Here is a 16,986-nt window from a genome sequence, read left to right on the forward strand (position 1 = left end):
AACAAATTGAGTCTGGAAGTAATGTGATAGTGGGTCAAATCTCCTTAATAGTAGTATCCATCCATCACCAAAACCGCAGTGAATCCACCACTAGATGTAGAAACCACTTACCAGCTCTTGCAGATCCCTTAATACAGGGGTCGGTGTAGGTATGTGGCTTAAAACCCAGCCGGGACCTTTCTCTACATCTCAGGGTTCCTCCACGCCTAGTCAGTGGGGCCCCCTGGACGACGTAATTTGTGATGAAACGTGTAGGGCGGAGCGACGTGTTGACGTCACCATCTCCCTCGTGTCCCAACTGACCGGTTTGTTTGGTTGTGTGCCGGCCGACACAAAAAAAATAAGGTGTTTTATTTACTTACTGTTGTAAGCGTTTTTTATCCAATAAACCCAAAAGATTTTATGCTATGCTATTGTATACAGCGGCCTTTCGTCTCTTTTTGGTACCCAAATCTCTGTTCAACTCACTGAGTTTTATCTGAGGCGTGGAGGAACCTGAGATGCAGAGAAATGCCCCGACTGGGTTTTAAGACACAGGCGTACACTGACCCCCACTAATAAGGGGTCTACAGGAGCTGGTAAGCGGTTTGTACAGCTGGTGGTGGATTGACTGCGGTTTTGGTGATGGATGGATACTACTATTAAGGAGATTTGACCCACTATCACATTACTTACGGACTCAATCTATATAGTTTACACCTTACCGACATGTACACAAATCTGTTGCAAAGACCGATTTCTAAAGCGTATCTATGACACTCTTTATGAATTACAGGGATATTTCATATCTGTTTAAATGTGAGTATATGTATAGATTTCAATCTGTATAGCTACACTAGTGTCTGTTAATTGTGTTGGGGTTAGGGCCAGATTTACAAAAGAGATATGACGGCGTATCTCCTGATACGCCGTTGTATCTCTGTGATCCGCCCGTCCTAACTATGCGTCTGTTTCATAGAATCAGTTACGCATAGATAGCCCTAAGATCCGACAGGTGTAATTGAATTACACTGTCGGATCTTAGGATGCAATTCTATGCCGGCCGCTAGGTGGCGAGGCCATTGCGGTCGGCGTAGAATATGCAAATGACTAGTTACGGCCATCCACGAACGTCCGTGTTACCCGTCGCTCTAACTTTACGTCGTTTCCGTCGAGATACGCGTTGTAAAATTAGGGCTGAGCCCTAGGTGTTCTAAGCAATGTTAAGTATGGCCGTCGTTCCCGCGTCGAAATTTAAAAAATCACGTCGTTTGCGTAAGTCGTTCGTGAATGGCGCTGGACGCCATTTAGGTTAACGTCTAAACAAATGACGTCCGTGCGACGTCATTTAGCGCAATGCATGTCGGGTAATTTTCCCGACGGAGCATGCGCAGTACGTTCGGCGCGGGAACGCGCCTAATTTAAATGGTGCCCGCCCCATTTGAATTAGGCGGGCTTGCGCCGAGCGGATTTACGTTACACCGCCGCAAGTTTACAGGTAAGAGCTTTGTGAATCAGGCACTTACGCTGTAAACCTGCGGCGGTGTAACGTAAATGGGATACGTTACGCTGCCGTGGAGCAACGTAAATGTATCTGAATCTGGCCCAGTATGAGCATTGTCCTGACTTAAAGCAGAACTAAAGTAGGAATACTTACCTCCACCCTGTCCCATGTCCAAAGTCCACAAGGTGTCCCTCACCAGTGCCAACATTTTTTACCTAAGTGCCTGTTCTTTGGGCATCTTTATTGGCCAGTGCAAGATGATTTAACTCCTGTGCAAGTTCCGGGATCAGTAATCCCGGCATACAGGGACCGTTACGGCCGGTGTGAGCTGAGCTACGCATCTGCATCAAAAATTACATTCTGCAGAACACTGCAAATGGGCAGGTAAGTATATTTTAATGCAGAAGAGACATTACATATGTCTTCTGCGATAAACAGTCTGCCTGCTCACAGATTTAATGCAAATACTTTCAATTCTGCTTTAACCTAGCTGCAGTAGCAGACAGAGTCAGCAGTGGGCCCGTGCACAGAAATAATGTTGATCCTTTACCTAATGGTGCAGACATGGAGAAGAGCTGCACATGTAGGACAATTGTGGCAATACATAGGCCGCTCTGACATTAAACTGTCAAGACATTTTCCCAATTCTCTCTATGGAAAACAGAAAAAGATTTTCCCACAGTTGCAAGTCCCATTGGTCATGTTTGTAGGTCCTTTAGGAGATTTGTTTATTTATAATTGTTCTTAGAGCGGTATGGGCATTAAAGTGTATTTTTAGCCCAAACTTATTTTAGTATTGGATAGATTAGGGATGGGTTAGAACCTCATGTGTTTTTTTTATTGCTGTCTATGTCTCAGCTGGAAAGATTTACCCTTATCCTATTTTCCCTGAAGACCATTATTACAAGGACAGAAAGTGATAGGAATTCTAATTATTTCAGTTATATTGCAGCAGATGGTGAAGGGATATTTTTCAATGGGGACACTTGTTAGGCCTCGTACACACGACCAAGGAACTCGTCATAAATTAAACATCGTTTTCCTCGACGAGTTCCTTGTTAGGATTGTCGAGAATCTTGACAAGCTTTCTTTGCGTACACACTGTCAAGACAAAATCTCGTTGTTCTCAAACGCGGTGAAGTACAACACGTACAACGGCACAATAAAGGGGAAGTTTGATTCCACTGGCGCCACCCTTGGGGCTGCTTTTGCTAATCTCATGTTACTGCGTGTTAAGTAAAAGTTTGGTAAGAGACGATTCGCGCTTTTCAGTCTGTTACAGCATGACAAATGTGCTATCTCTATTACAAATCCTACTTTTACCGAAGGCACGCTCCTATCTCATACTTTATTCTAAGCATGCGCTGGTTTCTAAGCATACACACAAACGTGTTTCTCGTCGTAAACCAGCCAGACGAGAAACACGACGAGGAAATTGAAACTCCCGACGAGGAAAAAGAGAACTTGTTCTCTTTTTTTCTCGTCGATTTCCACGACAGTTTTCTCGCCGAAAAACATACACACGACCGTTTTCCTCCACAAAAAAGCTCTGCCACCAATTTTCTTGATGGATTCTGTTGAGGAAAACGGTCGTGTGTACGAGGCCTAACAGTGACAACTTTTTAAAAAAAAAATTCTCTTAGGCCTCGTACACACTAGCCGAGGAAACCGGTCGTGTGTACACTTTCGTCGAGGAAACTGTCGAGAAACTCGACGAGCCAAAAAGAAAGCATGTTCTCTATTTCCTTGACGGGAATGGAGAAAATTGGCTTGTCAAGTTTCTCGACAGCTTCACAAGGAACTCGACGAGCAAAATTATGTGTTTCGCCCTTCGAGTTTCTCGGTCGTGTGTACGAGGCTTCACTCATTTCCCCTTGCAAAAAAAAGAGATACACTTTAACAATTCTGGAATTTAAATATAATTAGGCATCACAAGCATTACATATTCAAAATCTCAAGGGTTTAAAATTGCAAAATGCACTGGTAAACGTGCCTCAAAAACCCATTAAGCACAGCCGCATAGATGTGAGCCTAGACTTAAATCAGGGTCCCCATCAGGATCCCTCCTTACATCAGGATCCTCATCCGAGTTCCTGTTTAGATCAGAGTCCCGAACAAGGTCCTCTTATGCCGCGTACACACGATCGGTCCATCCGATGAAAACGGTCTGATGGATTTTCCCATCGGTTAACCAGATGAAGCTGACTGATGGTCAGTCGTGCCTACACACCATCGGTTAAAAAACGATCGTGTCAGAACGCGGTGACGTAAAACACAACGACGTGCTGAAAAAAAACGAAGTTCAATGCTTTCAAGCATGCGTCGACTTGATTCTGAGCATGCGTGCATTTTTAACCGATGGACGTGCCTACAAACGATCGTTTTTTTGCTATCGGTTAGGTATCCATCGGTTAAATTTAAAACAAGATTGAATTTTTTTAACCGATGGATAAATAACCGATGGGTTATCCCTGCCTGTGATTAGCGCAGCGCGGTCCCGACTTCCTGGGGGGCTCTGCACATGGAGTGTGCGAACATGCCGGAGCTCATCCTTAGTCATCACGGTCTGTGATTTTAAGTCTGTCCCCTATAACCCCGCTGCCCTAGTTATTGGCCCAAGGGTATAATTACGGTAAAAACTAGTCCTAGTTTGCGGGGTACTTTAAACGAATTGGGAGAGGATGGTGAGCTGTAACAACCAGTTTCCTGCTTTTGTTATTCAGAAAATAGAACTAAAGCACAATTATTACAGTTATTTTTATAGCACTAACAATGTATGCACTGTACTTCTCCCATCAGACCCTGCTGTCAAGGAGCTTACAATCTAAGGTCCCTATCTTACATGCATACACATAATAGGGCCATATTGAAAAGGAGGCAATTATCCTACCAGCTTGTCTTTGGAGTGTGAGGCAACCCACAAAAGCACAGGGAGAACATGCAAACTCCATGCAGTGTTCTAAAACATGGGTTGAAGTTAGGACTCCAGGGCTGCAAGGCAGAAGTGAAAACCACTAAGCTCACTGTGTGTTTTTCACATTACATATAATTATTTATTAAAAAGGGGTTTATATATTCAGTTCATGCAACAGTCAACACAGCTTATTGTGTAGTATGTAAGTACGTGTATCTAGTAGACACACATCATGGTGGAATACACTGAACGCTGCTAATATTGAAAGCATGGCAGACCAGGGAGCCTACACGTTTTACAAGACAATAAAGCCTAATCAGCATAAAGTGTAGCATACCCTATAAGGCAAAGCAGGGCATTATTGAACCAGTATTGGGAATGTATATTCTTTTTGCTGGTCCTGATGATCTGAATGGGGTAATTTACTAGTAAGAAGAGGGTGTGTGAAGAAATGTAAATTCAGACTGCTCCTTCATACTTGCCAACTGTCCCGTTTTTAAAGGGACAGTCCCGTCAAATAGGACCTAGTCCCGGCTAATTTAGCCTGCCGGGACTTGTCCCGGCTAGTGGGGAAGGCAGGTGCGGCTTCTGGGTCTCAGCAGGGCCGACACTTGCCTTACGGCGCCAGCGCCGACCAGGGGAAGAGGGCGGAAACTCAGAGCAGATCCGAGGGTTTGCGCAGGGTGCAGTTCACCCAGGCGCCACAGAAGTGAGGGCGCTCAAGCGCCAGAGTGCTCACTGCTGCCCTCCCTCCTCCTCCTCTCCTTGTCGGCGTATGAGTCTTTCTAAGCCTGTCACTGTGAGAGCCGCTCTCACCGCCAGCCAGTCACCGACAGTCACAATATTCTTCTCCACCCGGGCGGCGCGGCGGCGGCTCCACACATTCCTCTCAGGCTCTCGTCTCCAGCTGCCGCTCAGGTGGGGTTGTCGCACTCGCTCTGTAGGAGGGCGAGGGGGGATGTCATTGTCTCCTAATGAAGGAATGCACCAAAAATGTTTACTGCGGTAGTGCGCCGATTTACTCAAAAAATATTTTTAAACATACTGAAAAATATAATAAATTCGATTGAATCCGGTGAAAGTGTTGCCCTATTCCTAAATTATGTACAACAAATGTGCAAAATAATATCTATATATATAAATATGTGTAAAATCACCCTCTTCAAATGCTGGGATGCAACCACCAAAATATGAAAATAGAATGGTAAATATTAACATGCAATGTGCAATAAACCCTTATAAAGGAAACTTTATAAGGGTTTATTGCACATTGCATGTTAATATTTGCCATTATATTTTCATATTTTTGTATTTTGGTGGTTGCATCCCAGCATTTGAAGAGGGTGATTTTACACATATTTATATATATAGATATATATATTATTTTGCACATTTTTTGTACATAATTTAAGAATAGGGCATATTTGCACATTTTTCCTATGCTTATTTTGCACGTAACCTAATATTTATTAACGATATATTTGCACACTGTTCACATTGTTCCAACACTTTCACCGGATTTAATCGAATTTAATATATTTTACAGTATGTTTAAAAATGTTTTTTGAGTAAATCAGCGCAGTAAAATTTTTTGGTACATACTTTTTCACTTCCTTTTGGAGGTGCATATAGTACTGCAGCAGATCGTGAATATCAACTCTCTCTTGCGCCGGTGACATTTATATTATTTTGCTAATGAAGGAAGTCTATACTAATGAAGGGGGGGGGAGATAGTCTGTACGGATGGGGGGATGAGTCTATACTAATGGAGGGGGCGGGGGCTGTACTAATGGAGGGGGGGTCTGTACTAATGGAGGGGGGGGGGGGGCCTGTACTAATGCAGGGTGGGTGGTTTGTCTGGGGGGGTTTCTACTAATGAAGGGGGGTGGTTTGTCCTGAGGGGGGTCTGTACTAATGGAGGGGGGGTGGTTTGTCCTGGGGGGCAACAGTGTGTGTGGGCTGCCGCTGCGGGCGACATCTGAAGGACGAGCCCAGACCACGCCGCGCTCACCACACAGGCCAGACACACGCCCCCGCAGAGCCGCCGCCGTGACTTACAAGGGTTCAGAAACAGGTAAGGGGGACCTGTTTTAAAGTTTCCTGTTTAAAAATAAACACCAAATCCCTGCAATAATATATTAAGCAGCCTGTATAATGTATTATTGCTGGGATTTGTAGTCCTCTGTAACTGCTGGTATTCTGCATTGCATTTTATATAATGTATTGCTGGGATTTGTTGTTCCTCTCTAGCTGCTGCTGGTATTCTCCATTGTGCTGTATAATGTATTATTGCTGGGATTTGTAGTTCCTCTATAACTGGTCAGTGGTAATCTGCATTGCGCAGTATAATCATTATACAGCGTAATGGAGAATACCACCAGCTATAGAGGACTACAAATCCCAGCAATAGTACATTATACAGCGCAATGCAGAATAACGCTATCTATGCTATCTTTCTCTGTAAAAGATAAATACGTTAAACTATCACTTTAAGCATCATAACCATTAAAGCTTAATGGAGCACAGATATAATGTATGGTGTGTGTGCCTGCCTGTAATTCTCTCTTTATTGAGTAGACCCTATAATCTGATAAGTAGGCGAAGATTATGCAGAGTGGGTGGAGCTTCGGGGAAGTGAGTGTGGTAATTAATTAATAGCTGTGCTGCAAAGTGTCCCTGGAAATTTTTTTCAAATGTTGGCAACTATGCTCCTTACATCTACATCTCAATTCACAATTATGACCTATGCTGCAAAATGGAGTGCACCCATGGCAAGGGGACAAATACAGACAGTTAAGGTTAATTTGTGAGTCAGTCTCACAGTGTTCCTGTGAAAAGTGAGAAAAAAGCATAACAAGAACATGATCTGGAAGGTTGAAAACATTCGCCCCAATTCAATATAGTCTCTGTGGACTGGTAAACTGCTTCATTGTCTATGACTTTTTATTACAAATTGTTTCTCATCCAGATAACTTGCCAGTTGCCCTTTGTTTCCAGAAAAGGCTACAACTACAAGATTGGCCAAGTGTTTTGCCCAAAGCTGTCTAATGAATTGCCTGAAATAGCCCCTAATTTTAGTTTTAGCAAAATCTCTGTACAGTGTCATTTCCTTAGTTGACTTATACGACTCATCTAATCTTATGCCCCGTACACACGAGCGGAATTTCCAAAAGTCTGAGGTGAGCTTTTCAAAGGAAATTCCGACCGTGTGTAGGCTCCATCAGACTTTTGCTGTCGGAATTTCCGCCAGCAAAAGTTTGAGAGCAGGTTCTCAATTTTTCAGACTGAAAAAACTCTTATCTGAAAATCCGTTCATCTGTATGGAAATCCAACAGGAATAAAACACGCATATCTGGAAAAAATTTGACGCATGCTTGGAAGCATTGAACTTCTTTTTCTCGCCTTGTCGTAGTGTTGTATGTCACGCGTTCTTAGCGCTCAAAAGTTCAGAGAACTTCTGTGTGACCATGTGTATGCAAGCCAAGCTTGAGCGGAATTCTGTCGGAAAAACCATCCAACTTTTTACAGACGGAAATTACGCTTGTGTGTACAGGCCATTAAAGTGACATTAAATGACATCTCAAGGTCTCTTTCACATAAGGCGAAATCAGATTAGATCAGCAGGGGATCTGTCCACTGATTACATGCTTTTCTGAGCAGAACGTATGAACAGGCGAGTGTAAACGGACCCTGCTGTCAATTTACACTCGTCTCCTTTCTGAACCAATCCACCTAGACAGAAAGAGGATGGATCCCTTTCTGTTTTCTTAGATCAGACCAGATCGGAGGTAGTTGGGTGCAAATAGATGCAAGTCCGTTTACACCCGCTGGTCTATAGGGGTGAATGGCGGGTTCCATTTAGATCCGCCTATCAGTTTTTCAGACCCTTTGTGTGAAAGAGGCCTTGTTCTCCAAAAATCCCGCTGACAGCTGAGGACTCATCGGTTGTTAAGGACGCGGCGGTCGGCTTCCTGGCCCCCTGCTTAGCAACCAGCTATATACAGTGTTAAAATAAAAACGCAAACACATAAAAAAATCGCATCACAAGCACAACACTTGCATTTCTGGTGCGATTCCATTGAAGTCTATTACCTGCAAAACTGGGAAAAAAAGTTCCCGACCCTTTCCAAAAACTCACCGGCCGCAAAACGCATAGGTTTGAACTGTAACATAGAAAACCAGGTTAAATGGACTAAAGTGCATTACTGCAAATTACACAAAAAAATGCACAGGTGTGAACTTAGGGTAAAGTAGGATTGTGATGGGCGCACGTTAAATTTCTTTGCTTTATTTTTACGAAAGGTTTTTTTCTGTTGCTCTAAATCGTATTATGCTGATTAAAAAGAAAATATATTAACTTGTTAATTTGTTAAACAATTATTTTTTTGACCTGCGGATATTTGGAAAATATACGGCATGGGCCTCATACTGAAAAGTTTGGAGACCCCTGCCGTAGTGGGATGGGGCTACATAGAATGTCAAGAAAAAATCTTTAACTTCTTTTGTTCGGAGCTTGTACATTTGATGCGTAGTTATGCATAGAAAACAGACTGTATACTTCCTCCAGTAGCATATTCTAGCTTTGTTTTTACTAATGTAAACACATAGTACATATGACTGAGATTATAAAAAATGGTGCCATAGTTCAGGTTGCCTGGAGCCCTGACTTATTCAGCAAAGTATTTCCTTTATAGCAAGGGTGTCAAACTCAATTTCATCGTGGGCCGCATCAGCATTATGATTGCCCTCAAATGGGCCAGTTGTATCTGTAGGATTAGATGTCCAGCGCATCCCCTCCCCTTACATTAGATGTCAAGAGCCACCCCACCATCAGAAGTTGAGTCCCCCACTATCCCTTACATCACAGTTTCCTTATGCTGCTGCTGGGAAGAAGCTGGATGCATTGCTTGAAAGCAGAAAGTAGGGGTCTGGAGGAGGACCAGAGGAGGGTTGGAGCTCTCCTGCGGCTGCAGGAGAGGTGCGAGGGCCACACGAAAAGGCCTGGAGGGCCAGATTCGGCCCGCGGGCCTTTTGTTTGACACCTGTGCTTTATAGCAACCATTAGCAAACAACTGAGTTCAGTAAAAATAATCTGATTGACTGCTGCTAGTCTCTTCATATCATACTTTTTATCAAATATGCCTTATGCCGCATACACACCATCACTTTATGTGATGAAAAAAAACGAAGTTTTAAATCAAGAAATAAAACGACGTTTTTGAAACTTCATTTTCAAAAACGAAGTTGCCTACACACCATCGTTTTTTCAAAATGCTCTAGCAAAGCGTGGTTACGTTCAGCACTCTTTTCCATTGAAGCTAGCTTCATAACTTGCTTCTGAGCATGCGCAGGTTTAAAAACGTTGTTTTAAACGTCGTTTTGCCCACACACTATCATTTTAATTGACACAAAAAACAACGTTTTGAAAAACGACACAAAAAATTGAAGCATGCTTCAATTTTTTTTGTCGTTTTTCACAAGACATAAAACGACGTTTTCCCCCACACACGGTCATTTTAATTGACGTTTTTCAAAACTTCGTTTTTTTTCATCACATAAAGTGATGGTGTGTACGCGGCATTATAATCTGAATGTGTGCAAATGCCAGCCTTCTTTCTTGAATATGGATGAAAGATGCCAATTTAGACTTAAAGTGGAGGTTCCCCCTAAAAAAAAATTCTAACAATACATTCAGAAGCCTGATTACACTGCGGGTAGGCTGGGTTTTTTTTTTTTTTTTCGTACATACCTCGTTATCGCCGTTTCATCCCTCGGCTTCCGGGTATGATTCTTACTGGACCTAGTTGATTGACGTTCCTCCGACCGGCGCATACTGCGCGTCACGACGTTCCGACAGAAGCCGAACGTCATTGCGCAGGCGCCGTATAGAGTCGGCTCTATACGGTGCCTGCGCAGCGACGTTCGGCTTCTTTTGGAAAGTCGTGACGTCAAGTATGCATCGGTCGGAGGAACGTCAATCAGCTAGGACCACCCAGCCCCACAAGAATCATACCCGGAAGCCGAGGGATGAAACGGAGATATCGAGGTATGTACGAAAAAAAACAAAAAAAACCCAGCCTACCCGCAGTGTAATCAGGCTTCTGAATGTATTGTTAGAATTTTTTTTAGGGGGAACCTCCACTTTAAAACACCTGAACTCGGCTAATAATTGACTAATGTGTGGTCAGCTATGGTCACCTCTCCTGCAGACATGATAAAAAAATATATACAGTATATTGTAGGCAATAGCTATCTTGAAGTTTACTCAATCAAATATTTAGAAAAAACACCCTCTGGCTTGTTTGAAGTCTTTCTGGATGGGTAATCTTTCAACCGATGTTGCTTTTTTTTTTTATAACCTGATTTCAGAGATATGGGGAAAGGTATGGTTGTGGAGAAAATGGATTTGTCTGAGTTTTGCTCCTATTCTACTGTGAATGGAGTGATGCAAAATAGTTACTGTGAAACTGTGATAAAACCTGTATTGTATGTGTAAACCATTACCTTATCTTTATTAGAAACTGGATAAAAGCACATTACCAAGCTATGGCTTCTAGAAAAAAGGCCTGATAAGCAGAAAGAATTGTACAAAACAGCATCCTACCAAGTCATCTTGTCAGACGTGTAATAATTAGCATATTGTTCTTTTTGCAAAGCCAACCTAGACCTTGACTGGATGGCAATTAGTTTGCTAAAGCCAGCCATACATGGCAGGGACCGGATGAATTGCAATCCATGTATGGGAGGGGATGTTTTGTCAGCAGGAAGCGGACACATTTTGTGCCATGTATGCATAGGCAGGGAGGTTGTACAGAAGTTGATCTACCAATTGACTTCTGTACAATTGTCCTATTGGATTTTCCCTGCTCAATTAGTGCTGCAGGGTATAGCCTGCAACACTGATCAGTATATTCTGGCGGAGGGGAAGTCTGCCCACTATCAGAATACATATAACTAAGCAGAGAGTATTACATCAAGTGTGTGAATGGGGGAATCAACTCAGTTGTTTTCTTTCAACTGCCGCCCTCCGGCATTTGCTAAAAAGCAGCGCATTTTGCCTGTGGGAACGCGTGTACATTTGGACATACAGAAGGTCGGCTTGCTGCATTCAGCTGCTTAGCACAGGCACCATTTAGAGCAGTGGTTCTCAACTTGGGGGTTGGGACCCCCTTGGGGGTCAAATGATGATTTTCCAGGGGTCACTGAATCCCGGGCTGTTCCTGTTCTCCCAGCCCTTTTGTGGCCACCCAGCAGGGCTGTCCCTGGAGCCCGTGGCCGCCCAGCTGGGCTGTTCCTGGATAGAGAGAGATAAAAGGGAAAGAAAGGAGAACAAATAGAAGAGTGGTACATCTTAAAATCTACCATAAGGGGTTTTAATACTGTACGAGTGGAAGAGACTTAGGAAGCGCTAAATGTCTGTGGGTTAGGGGCGCATATTACTTGTCTTGCCTTTGGTGCTGACAACTCACGCTATGAAAATAATTTTACTGTTAGGGGTCCCCTCAACTTAGGAAATTTTATCAAGGGGTCACGGCACTAGAAGGTTGAGAACCACTGATTTAGAGAATGCTTTCCATTTTCTAAAAGAATGCAAAGTGTTCTGTGATTCGACAAGGTGGAGAGGCCGACAGTGACATCACATGCTCCACCTTGTCCAATCAGAGAATGCTTTGCATTCATTCAGAAGTTGCAATGTGTTTCTCTGACTGGTGCCGAGCAGCCAACCTCCTGTATTCACAATGTATCAGTAGAGCCGCTGATAAGGCAGTACAGTCAGCCCTCCTGTACTGGGCCTGGACCCCATCAGTTCAAAAGGGGGGACCAGGGAACCTGCTGGGCAGAAGGTTCGGATGTACTGTCTTATTGCATACAGAAATCCTCTTCTGCCTCCCACTGCAGCACTGCCAGCTTCTTCTCCTCTATCTACCTCCAGCTGCACTGGTCCTGGCATATGTGCCCCTTCCATCTGCTGTCCAGACCCCCCATGTACCCCTTTTACCCACAGCTTCCAGCTTCCCTCCTCTCCTGTCAGTTGCTGCTATGGGCGCACAGAGAGATGTTTCAGGACGGAGAGCGGGGAAAGGGGCCGGTAAATGTCACTTACTGGCTCCTTCCTTTTCTAATTGAACACAGTGTGTGATCTGTACCAATCACCACTGTGTCCATTCACCACTAAAACATAGTAGACTATGTTTACTATGCTTCAGTTTGTGAATAAGCAAGAAGCCTCAGAGCGCTTCCTATTCATTCATCTGTGTGTTTGAGGCTGCAGAGAAAGGGCCTGATAAATCTATGCAGCTCCGATCAATACAATGTACTACAGCAAAAATGAAATTTGTGTTTGCTTTGCTCTGTTTGTAAACAAAACTTATATATAAAGCTTTTGTTTTTCAATTCCCTTTAGATTTACCTTTAACTATGTAATGCAAGGACCTGCTTAATTGCATACAAATTGAAAGTGTTTATATTGCATACAAATTTAGTGTTTAGTTTTTTTTTGTCTTTTTTTACCTCTACACTGAGAACCGTGAGATCAAACATGGCTCGGTTCTCACAGCAGCAGAGAGCTGCTGACTGTCAATCAGCAGCTCTCCACTCAGCCCCCCCCCCCCATGCTCACTGGAGCACTAAGCTGTGGAGGGGCCGGGATCGGCCGTCTCAGCCTCTCAGCTTCTCGCTGAGACAGGCATCAGTCCAGGCACCTGGTCGATCCAGACTTTATTGTGGCAATGACGCGGTGCCTGGACTGATTCCTGTGACCACAGCAGAGAGCGGACTTCAGACCGCTCTCTGTCAAAAAGGATTGCACTTCTGTGATCCATAGGAGAAGCCCACTCAAACAAGCTCAGGCTGGACTTCTCCTTTAATCTATTTCAGCCCCAGAGTCCCTTTAATAGAGTCTGTATGCCTGGAAGGCAGAAAGCATTGGCAATCATGTGATCACTGTGTTTGGCTGTCACAGTGGTCACATGATTGGGAACTGGTCCTGCCGGGTACGATCATTAGTGGAGAACTAAGAGCTGTCTTCTACACCCTGGTCTCTCTTTACATCTTTGGTCTGCTGGGAGTGTGCAACCAGCGTACTCTCAGGACAGAGACTTCAGCCACTCAGTGAATCATATGTGCAGTGCCCACTCTTTTTCCGCTGCACATATATGTTATGCAGGCAGCAAAATGTTAATAAATTACTTTTTTTGTGAATGAATAACCAGGGCACTATGTATTCTGGTTGGTGAGCTGAGCTAGGAACTTTCTCTGTTTTCCCCTTCCATGTGTTCCTTGCAGTGAAGGCCAGGTATAGATGGGGGCAAGGGCCATTTGTTTGTCAATATATACCCCTTACTCATTAATTTAGGGTAGGATTGATGATATCTGAATCCCCCTCATTTTTATTGGGGGCTTCCAGATTCCAATAAGCCCCCAGTCTGCAGACCTCCTCAACCCCCAGGCCAAGGTTATAAGTAAGAGGCCCATGTCCTCACCAAAACAGGTACAATCTGCTTTGCCAGAGGGTGCCCTCTGTCTAGGTGTCCTCCCTGTATTGAGGGCATGTGGCCTGGTATGGTCTGGGGGGCAGGCATGCACACTGGCTGCTTTTCCCTTTCCTGGTCATCTTGGTTGCATGCTCAGATAAGGGTCTGATAAGCCCCAAAACATGTCCCACAATGTAAATGAAGATCCTCTTCAGTCACAATGGACTTTGGTTCCCACGACCCATTGGATGAAAAAAATTGTGATTGTGTGCGATGATCTGGTCCCGACAGACTTCATGTTGCAACTGACAGCTCACAGCTGAATGTCAACAAAGGGACTTGGAGCTATCTGATGTCATTGACCAAATCAGAATCGGCCTTGCTGGCCAAGTATGTACTGCATATAAGGAATTTAGGGTTTAAAAGTTTAAAATGGCACTACTTTGCACATGGATGAACATTTATGCATATATGTGTACATCTACCCCCACATACATTTACATACCCACACCCATTGAGACGACAATACAATATCTAAGTCTCCTGGGGTTCCCTCCCGGATTGTTTGCAGTGGTACCTATTACAACCTGCTTTTTATGCTCTTCTATTTGTTTTCTTCCATAGCTATGAGAGAATGGAAATAAGATTCTCATTGGTTGTTTTGAACAACACAGACTGAATGAATTCTTCCCTCTTTGACAAATATGTCTTTGTTTGCTAGCTCCCATTGCCTCTCTGTTTAATTTCCCTTCAGTCTGCTTTATGAAGACCTCTAGTTTGTAGATTTATATATTTCTTGTACAAAAGAGTTGAACATCAGCTTGGGAGCATGTGTTGTATGTTTTACATTTTACAGTTCAACTGGATGAGATCCCATAACAAGGAATTATGTTTTTGGATGGTTCTCCATTGTTCTTAATTGTCAGTGCAGAGATTAACCAGGTGCTGCTGTTCACGTCTGTTATGACTCTACAGATTGCAGAGTGCATTTGGATTTAAATGTATCCAAGATCCTTTTACCAAGGATGGAATAATGCGGTCTAGACCTGCACGTTTACGTTGGGAGAATGTGGATGCTTGTGCTTATGACAAGGGGGCGGGGGGGGGGGTGCTTAGCAGACACCCCAAACACCAGCCTCTCATGGGGAAAAAACCCAGACAATAGACACCCCCCCCCCCCCCCATACACACACACAGACACAAAGGTTTGGGCAGGGGAGGTCTGCTGTGGTTGGGTAAGCCTTATGCCTCGTACACACGGCCGGACTTTCCGAGAAAAAAGTCAGACTGTCTTTTTTTCTTGGAAAGTCTGGTCGTGTGTAGCCTCCATCTCGCTTTTTTTGTCGGGTGTCCGACGGACCTTAGATAGAGAACTTTTTCCCTTTTTCTTTCTGACGAACTGACGGCAGACTTTTGCACGGTCAAAAGTCGGACCGTGTGTACAAGGCATAAGAGACCTATGAATGTTCCCTAATCTATCTGCTCAATGGCCATCTGGGGTGAACATTCCCTGAGAAAAAGTATTTTTTGAATACAAAGTATAGAATGGCCCATTGCAAAATGAGAATATATGTAATCAATCTAAAGATTAGCTCTGTTTCTACAACTGGCATATTGCTTACTTACTAGTAATACAGTAGGTACACAAATTCACCAAGGATACTACCAGTACTCTAAAAACACCACCAGTACGTCAAGAGCATGGCTTAACGTGGAACTAAATTGTATCTGAGCACCACAAGTTGAACATGCTTTTTAATTCATTTTTAATTTTTGCAGCAAACTCACCCATCCATTCATGTCTCTAGGCTTTATTTTGTTGAGAAATCACTGTGAAACACACCCCTAACATTTCTAGCTGAAGCCATCTTGAGTAAGGGCAAATGATACATGTAGCATTTGCCTCCTGGAATGCATCTACCCTTAGCTCAGGCATGCAGGCAGGAGGGGTTGCTTAGCTGAGAAAGCCCCTCCTCCACGCCTCCTGATGAAAGAAGAATATGTCCATGAAGACTCATGGGATGTTTGACACCATTTTAGCCTAAGTTAAAAACCTGGAAGCAACCGGAGAAATGTAAAGAACATTTTTGAAACAAGTAAATATAATAAACTTCCTAACTATTTACTAATGCTAACAGCATAAGTATTAAACATGGTTAATGTTAATTGAGGGACTTGATTTTTATGGATTCATGGATTTTATTATTCATCCTCTGAGACCAGGGGAACAATAGGAGAGCAGGAGTAGTGCATGGGGGGTCGGTGCAGAGTAAAGACATGCAAATCAGGTAAACTGAGCATTCATGTCCTGGTCAGTGTCAGTGTCATTGTGCATGAACACAGGTGCCATGTAATTTTTCAGCAATACCCTATTATCACTCATTATGGTTATCCAGATTGTTACCATAAATCGCAGCACAAATGTGTATAAGAAGGAATAGAAATCTGAACTGAACCTCTATGTACCATCTTGTGAAAACAATAAAATGATTGAACATAAAAAATATATATATAATTAAAAACAACAAAGTACATACGGCATTAACAAGGCATGCAGACCATTGATATAGTAAGGCCAAGATTCAAACCATTAATGGGCATGCTGAATGTACCAAGTGGTTTGATCGATCAACTTGGTTACAACCAGCCTGCTGGATTTTCTTTCAATTATCGCAAGCGGCTTCTATAGCCAATAGCGATAATCACTGTCTTTTCCCAGCAGGGACAGCTTTCCTCACCCCCAACCAGGAGCAGACAATGGCCCGGCAGGAGGAATTCCCCTGTCAGCGCTGTCCCCGCTGATGGGGGAATCGTGCAACTTTCATGGTTGCAGGAAAGAAATTTGCACAGTGTATGAAAAGAATACAGCAATTTTCTCAAACAACTTTTCTATTAGATTTACCAAAACCATATAATATGAGGTAAAACCTAAACACTTTCAATTTGTATGCAATCAGGCAGGCCCTTGCACTACATAGTTTAAGGTAAATCTAAAAAAAATTGAATAAGAAAATTGTATAATGTGTGGCCAGCTTAAGGCCCCTTTGACACGTGGCGGATCTACTTAGTGGACTCCGCTAGCTCAGTGGGGTGTCGCTCAGTTGATCCCCGCTGAG

General features: G+C 43.4%; 1 protein-coding gene across 6 annotated transcripts in view; it reads left to right on the plus strand.

Annotated features, from left to right (window-relative positions):
* The window catches only part of STARD13 (StAR related lipid transfer domain containing 13), a 452,811-nt gene that overhangs the window by 408,616 nt on the left and 27,209 nt on the right, over positions 1-16,986 (plus strand). The window contains exon 1 of one of the 6 annotated variants that reach the window (XM_040340422.1): positions 6,388-6,471. The exons of the other annotated variants lie outside the window; for them this stretch is intronic. The gene's annotated coding sequence lies outside the window, so the exon portion shown is untranslated. Of the gene's footprint in view, positions 1-6,387; positions 6,472-16,986 lie in introns of those variants that run through there. 6 annotated transcript variants of the gene reach the window in all.

The sequence above is a fragment of the Rana temporaria genome, chromosome 2 (genome assembly GCF_905171775.1).
Source record: "Rana temporaria chromosome 2, aRanTem1.1, whole genome shotgun sequence".
Classification (NCBI taxonomy): domain Eukaryota; kingdom Metazoa; phylum Chordata; class Amphibia; order Anura; family Ranidae; genus Rana; species Rana temporaria.